Source organism: Cynocephalus volans, chromosome X, assembly GCF_027409185.1.
Source record: "Cynocephalus volans isolate mCynVol1 chromosome X, mCynVol1.pri, whole genome shotgun sequence".
Classification (NCBI taxonomy): Eukaryota; Metazoa; Chordata; class Mammalia; order Dermoptera; family Cynocephalidae; genus Cynocephalus; species Cynocephalus volans.
In genome coordinates this window covers 146508480-146515579 of record NC_084478.1, presented here as the reverse complement: position 1 = coordinate 146515579, position 7100 = coordinate 146508480, and the positions used below count along the sequence as shown (strand labels likewise).

At 40.3% G+C, this 7100-nt stretch overlaps 1 pseudogene; it reads right to left on the bottom strand.

Moving 5' to 3' along the window:
* Positions 1-1623: 1623 nt before the first annotated feature.
* On the bottom strand, positions 1624-3922 carry LOC134368443 (alpha-actinin-3-like; annotated as a pseudogene).
* Between the last annotated feature and the right edge of the window lie 3178 nt (positions 3923-7100).

The following is a 7100-nucleotide window of genomic DNA, read 5'->3' as shown; positions in this document are numbered from 1 at the left end:
GTTTATTCATGTTGTAACATATATCAGTAATGCCTTTATTTTTATTGCTGAATAATATCTTCATTGTATGGATATACCACTTTTTATTTATCCATTCATCAGTTGATAGACATTTGAATTCTTTCCATTTTGTAATGCTGCTATGAACATTCATATACAAGTTTTTGTGTGGACATAAGTTTTCATTTCTCCTGAAGTGGCAATATCTGGTTAATATGCTAACTCTTTCATATATCTTGAAGTGGCAATGCTGGTTAATATGCTAACTCTATGTTTAATTTTTTTTTTTTTTTAAAGATGACAGGTAAAGGGATCTTAACCCTTGACTTGGTGTTGTCAGCACCACGCTCACCCAGTGAGCTAACCAGCCATCCCTATATGGGATCCGAACCCGTGGCCTTGGTATTATCAGCACCGCACTCTCCCGAGTGAGCCACCGGCTGGCCCCTCTATGTTTAATCTTTTGAGGAACTGCCAGACTGTTTTCCAAAGAAGCGAAATCATTTTATATTCCCACCAACAACGTTTAAGGGTTTCAGTTTCTCCAGATCGTTCCTATCACCTGTCTTTTGATTACGGCTTTCTTAGTGTAAGGAGGTATCTCATTGTGGTTTTGGTTTATATTTCACTGGAAGCTACTAATGTTTAGCTGCTTTTTATATTCTTGTTGATCATATATATGTCTTCTTTTGAAAAATGTCTATTCAGATCCTTTGGCCAATTTAAAATTGGTTTATTTGTATTTTTATTATTGAGTTGTAGGAGTTCTTTATATATTCTAGATACAAGTCCCTTATTAGATATATGATTTGCACATTTTTTTCTCCCATTCTGTGCTTTGTCTTTTACTTTCTTAATGGTGTCCTTTGAAGTACAAAAGTTTTAAATTTTGATAATATCTAATTAATTGTTTTTCTTTTGTTGCTTGTGAATTGGTGTCATATCAGAAATGCCTGCTTAATCCATGTTCACAAAGACTTACATCTATGTTTTCTTCTAAGAGTTTTATAGTTTTAGGCTGTTACATTTAGGTCTTACATCCATTTTGAGTTAATTTTTGGATATGATGGGAGATAGGAGTCCAATTCTTTCGCATGTGGATATCCACTTGTCCCAGCACCATTTATTGAAAAGGTTATTTTTCCCACATTTAACGGTCTTGGCTTTCTTGTCAAAAATCAACTGACTGCAAGTTTGAAGTTTTATTTCTGAACTCTCAGTTTTATTCCATTGATCTATATGTTTATCCTTGTGTGGGTGCCACACTGTCCTGAATTCTGTAGTTCTGTACTAAGTTTGATGTGTGAGTCCTTCACTTTTATTCTTTTTCAAAAGTGTTTTGGCTTTTTGACTCCCTTGAATTTCCGTATGAGTTTTAGGATCAACACATCAATTTCTGCAAAGAAAGCAGCCAAGATTTTGGTAGGAATTGCCTTGAATCTGTAGATCAAGTTAAATTGTATTCTATTTTATGCTATATATTTTTTCATTTTTTTCTTCCAATCTTTTTGCTTCATTGTGTTTTTGATATGTATAAATATCTGGTTGTACTTTTCTTAAGTCCAGTCTGACAATCATTTAGCTACTTAAATATTTGGGTTAAATTTACCACCTTATTTTGTGCTATTTTATGGAGCCCTTGTAGGGCACCTTACAGCAGATGCAGTACTCAGCCTGCTGAGCTGGGAGCTCTCACCACAGCTCCTAGGCGGGGATGTAGTTCTTGTCTCCTGCCAGGATCTTGAAAGAGGACACACTTGCTCAGCCAGATCAGTCTTGGCTGTCTATTGGGTCGTGAAGTCGATGAAGGCCTGAAAGGTCATGACCCTGGCTGCTTTGGAGTCCACCACGGTCATGATGCAAGCAAACTCCATTATCCCCAGGTCATAGCCCATGGAGATGAGGCAAGCCTGGAAGTCGTTGGGCTCCATCATCCCATTCCACTCATGATCAAAGTGGTTGAAGGACGCCTGGAACTTGTTGAGCAGCTCTTGGCTCAGCCCTTGGTGTCTCAGGTCAGTACCTCATTCTCCATCTCACTGATGGTGCGAGCGACGGGGGTGAGCAGCTGCTCCCAGCCCATGCGGATGTGCTCCAAGCTGTATACTGTGCTTGTCGCTGAACACCAGGCTCTCCTGCAGCAGCTGGTGGTCACCTTTCAGCAGTCAACATTGTTCTTTTAGTTGATAATGTCCTGCTACTGCTGCTGCAGCCCAGCCATCTGTTTCTCCAAAGAGGTGGCCAGCCCTGCTGGCAGCTGTCCTATCTCCTCCACCTTCTCCCAGATCCAGGGTCTGATGACATTGGCCTGGGCTGCAAACTGTCGCCGGAGCCTCTCATTCACCTGCTGCCATGCCAGCACTTCCTGCAGCATCTGTTCATGGCTGGGCACTAACTTTCAGACTGTGTCCCACTTGGTACTGATGTCTTACAGGCTGAGGGCAATGCCGGGGTTGGTGGAGCTGGACCACAGCCCCTAAGTTTGGCAGATCTTCTGGATCTCACCCTGGATGCCAAGAATGGTGCCTCGCTCTTGATCAGCCTCAGGCAACATTGTCTTGAACTGCTCATGTGCTGTCAGCAGACTCTGGACCTCCTCCACTGAGTGCACCGGCCACACGTCCTTCAGGTCCTCCATGGCACCAACCAGCTAGCTGTTGAAGGGTGCTGCCCAACGGGAAATCCAGCTGTAGCTGGTTGACGGTCTCCAGGAGCTTCTATATCCGCTCTAGTGCATCCCGCCTCATCTGGGTGAGCGTGCCCAGGTTGTCCCATTGGTCACAGATGGCCTTGCAGTGGCTGTTCACCAAGGCTGCTTCGTAGTAATTCAGCTCATTGGGGGCAAAAAGGGTGGCGAGTGTGGGGCCAGACCTTGGCCCGGACTTTCTCTCAACTGCCCTCCCAGGGCTGGAACCTGTGCCCGGGGTGGTAGTGAAGGCATAAGGGAGCCAGGACAGGTTAGGGGTAAAGCGGGGCTTTCTTAGAGGGGTTCCCAGTGCATTCCTGTGAGAAGGGGGTGCCCACGGGTCCTCAGCTCCAGTCCCCAGAGGTGCTTGGATTCTTTGAGGCTTTTAAGCAGTTTTTTTCATCCATTAATTAGTACTTTTGTTGTTTTCAGCAGTGATGACATGCCACAAACAGAAAGCCTATACTCCGTCTTTGGTCCACTTCAACATTGCTTCTGGAACCACTAAAATTCCTCTCACAGAGGTCAGAAAGGATCACCAAGCTGCCATATCCATTTGACATACTTTTCATTCCTACCTAATTCAACCTCTCCACGGTTTCTGACACCTGATTATGCCTCCGCTCTTGGAACCAGCTTTTGGCTTCCACAACACTTCCCTTTCGTATACAATACCTAAATGACCATTCCTCGGGGATTAGATGAGGGTCTTTTCATTTCTACACTTCCTCTGACACCACTGTACCTTCAGTATCTCTTACGTTACTTCAATAGCCTCCTCACTGATGTCGTCTGTCCACTTTTCTCCACGACCAATGTATTCTCCCCACAGCAATCAAAGTGATCTTTTAAAAGGGAAAATTAGGGCTCTCTGGTTAGCTCAGTTGGTTAGAGCACAGTGTTATTAACACCAAGGTCAAGGGTTGGGATCCCCCTACCAGCCAGCTGCCAAAAATTAAAAATGAAAATTAGATCATGTCATTTTGCCTGGGTAAAACCCTTCAAGGTACTATATTTGAACTTTCAATAAATTCCAAACTACTTAACATTGCCCACAAAACCTTGTATGGTCTAACTCCTACCTATATACCTGTAATCGTCTTCTTATGTAATACTATAGACAAACTGTCTTTTCCCAGTTTCTCGAAAATGTCAAATTCTTACCCACCTCAGATCCTCTTCTTGAAATATTGTTTCCATGCTATTTGTATGGTTAACTCCTTACTCAGGCTTCATATCTCGCCTTGACAGTTACTTTCTCAGAGTCCCTCCCTGAGCACCTAATCCAATAGAATCTTGCTCTTTTCCTTTATAAAATTTATCATAATTTATGATTATTTATTGTGGGTTTATTTAGTTAAGGTCCATTCCCCCTTAAATGCCAGGATGTAGAGGCTGTATCTGTTATCTTCCCACTTTATGCCCAGGATTTAGCACAATGTTTGGCACATAGTAGGAGTTCAATAAGTATCTGTTAAATGATTGATTTCTCTCCCTTTAAGCAGACCTACACAAAAAGCACAAGTATTACATGACAAGTTGTGTACAGTATTAGAAATGAGGGGTATGAGTTAGATGACAAAACATTCATAGAGATTAGACTAAAAATAAGACATGCCTGTGCACAGACCCATAGTGCTTAAAAGCCGGACAGCCTAGATTACTTTTTGCTGATTAATATTTAATGGATGAAACCAGCATCTTCCTCAATAACTTAATACATGGTTTTTCATTATTGTTACCTATACTTTAGTTAAAGCCAATAAATAATCTCCTGGAAATAGTATATTTTTCTCCTGTTGGCTTGGATGTTTGTTATTTGGAACTTTAAAAACATTTTCCCACAGATTCAACATCATACCCAATGGTAAGTTTCCTTTGATTAGTTCATAATGTTTAATCCATAATTCATTTATTCATTTAAGAAGTATAAACTGAGAACTACCTTGTGCCAGGAACTGTCCTAGCACTGAGGATACAATAATAAACAAAATAGGCAAAAATCTCTCTTCCCATCGATCTTATATCCATGTGATCAAACCAAAAAGGAAGAAGTAAGTAAAATATATAGAATGGTAGATGCTGATATATGCTACAGTGAAGAACAAAACAGGGTACAGGGATAGGGAATGGGGCATTACAATTTTAGCCTACCATGAGTAGAATTTATTTATATATATCCCATAGTGTTCCATACAAAGATTTAAGGTAGATATTATTTATAGAACCACATTGTCACAAATAAAATAATATTTATACAAGGAAAAGAAAATGAAAGGCTTTTAACTAAGAAACTCTGTAAAAACACACTTCCTTCTCCCCAGAAGACAGGCAAAGGACTACTCAGGATCAAAGTCATTGACAATCTATTGCAGCCTGGGACAGGGTTTCCAAAAAAGCAGTGGCTAGAGATGGTAAGAGACTGAAGGCAGTGATGAACACTCCAGGAAGAAAGAAATGAGGAGCCAAGAAGGAAAGCACACTTCCTGTTGATGACACGAACTCCTGTGGACAGCCAGTCCCCACTATTCAATTGCTACGAGGCCCTCTTCCTTTCTACAACTGTAACTTTCTGACCACAGTCTCTCTCCTTTTTGACCTATTATAGTTATACGACAATAACATTTCCCTTGTTATTCTAGCCCCGAACAGATATCTAACTTGGGATCTTTTCTGACGAATTTAATTGTCAACATGTGGAAATGGCAGAAAAAGATCTTTCTTATCCCTACCTGTACCATAAAGATTTACATTAAAGGAACTAGTCTGGTCCTCTCTTATACTTTACCTTAATAACTTAGATAAGGGACCTGGGGTGAAATAGAAAGAAAAGAAAATGGAATGAGGTTTCAAACAGCACCCCTAGCATCCCAGTAATGATAGGACAAGAAAAGATAATCAGCCCCTAACATAAAACGTACACCATAGACTAAGGTGAGCAGGATGGAAGGTGTCAACAGAAGGAACTCTTCTCACGAGCCACTGGTTCTTATAGCTGGGATGATTATAGTCAGTTAAGGAATGAGCATAGAAGCTAAGTCTGTCTATAATAACTTCTTTCTTATGGGAAGTTTTTATTCCTTCTTATGAGAAAAAGTCTTACTTTGAAGAGCTTATAAAATTTCACCTGAAAAAAGCAAGGATTTTTAGTCAGTGAGTGCTATTCTTTTTTGTAATTAGAGTGTTCATTACCCTGTCATTTATATAAAATAAATTACTTCTCAGGCTCAGGTTGTGACTATCAAAGGGAATATTTGAAGGAATTTTTCAAATTTAACATAATTTATTTATATTCAAAATTTCATAGAATAATACTTCAAGTTTAGGAAAACATAAACAGCAACATACACTTAAAAAAATTTCAGCAGACAGATGTTGGCCAGAAGCAATTACCTTTATGGCTGCGTGTTTGTTTTCATCCTCTTCTATCCATAAATCATGTCATGATAATATGATTGATCTATGATATATTAATAGATATTGATATTTGATAATAATATCATTGATAACTTTAGCAAGTTCAGATACAATTTTTTTTTTTTTTTTTTTTTGTGACCGGCACTCAGCCAGTGAGTGCACCGGCCATTCCTATATAGGATCCGAACCCGCGGCGGGAGCGTTGCCGCGCTCCCAGCGCCGCACTCTCCCGAGTGCGCCACGGGCTCGGCCCTCAGATACAATTTTTGCCTGAGACATGTGGTTGCTTGTTTCTTACCCTCCAGGGTGTTTTCTTATGTAAGGTAAAGTATGAATTACAATCAAAATCTTGTTTAAATCCTGCTTTCAATTTCCTAATCTGAATAATTATCAGACCAATCAATAAATGTGTTTTTCATCTTTCTATATGTTTCATTTCTTCATCAAGTAAAAAACCAAGTTCTTCTCATTCTTATTGTTTTGGAGGATGTAATTGACTTGATGTCTCATCAGGTACAGATTTTGATTCCTATAATATCACTGGGGGTAGATGTCTCTTTTTTACTTCTATCCAAGTGTTGTAGTCTGAATATTTATGTCCTCCCATGCCCCTCAAATTCATGTATAGAAATCCTTACCTGTAGGGTGTTATTAGAAGGTGGGGCCTTTGGGAGGTGATTAGGCCCTGAGGGCAGAACTCTCATGAATGGGATTAGTGCCCTTGTAAAAGAGGCCCAAGGATGACCCCTTACTCCTCTGCCAAGTAAGGACACAGCAAGAAGGATCCATCTATGAACCAGAAACCAGGCTCTCACCAGACACCAAATCTACTATTGTCTTGATCTTGGACCTCTCAGCCTCCAGAACTGTAAGAAATAAATTTCTGTTGTTTATAAGCCATCTAGTCTAAGGTATTTTGTTATAGCAGCCTGAATGGACTAAGACATCAAGGCTGAGACCAAATCAGGCAAATCGGTAGACAAACCTCTAAACATTG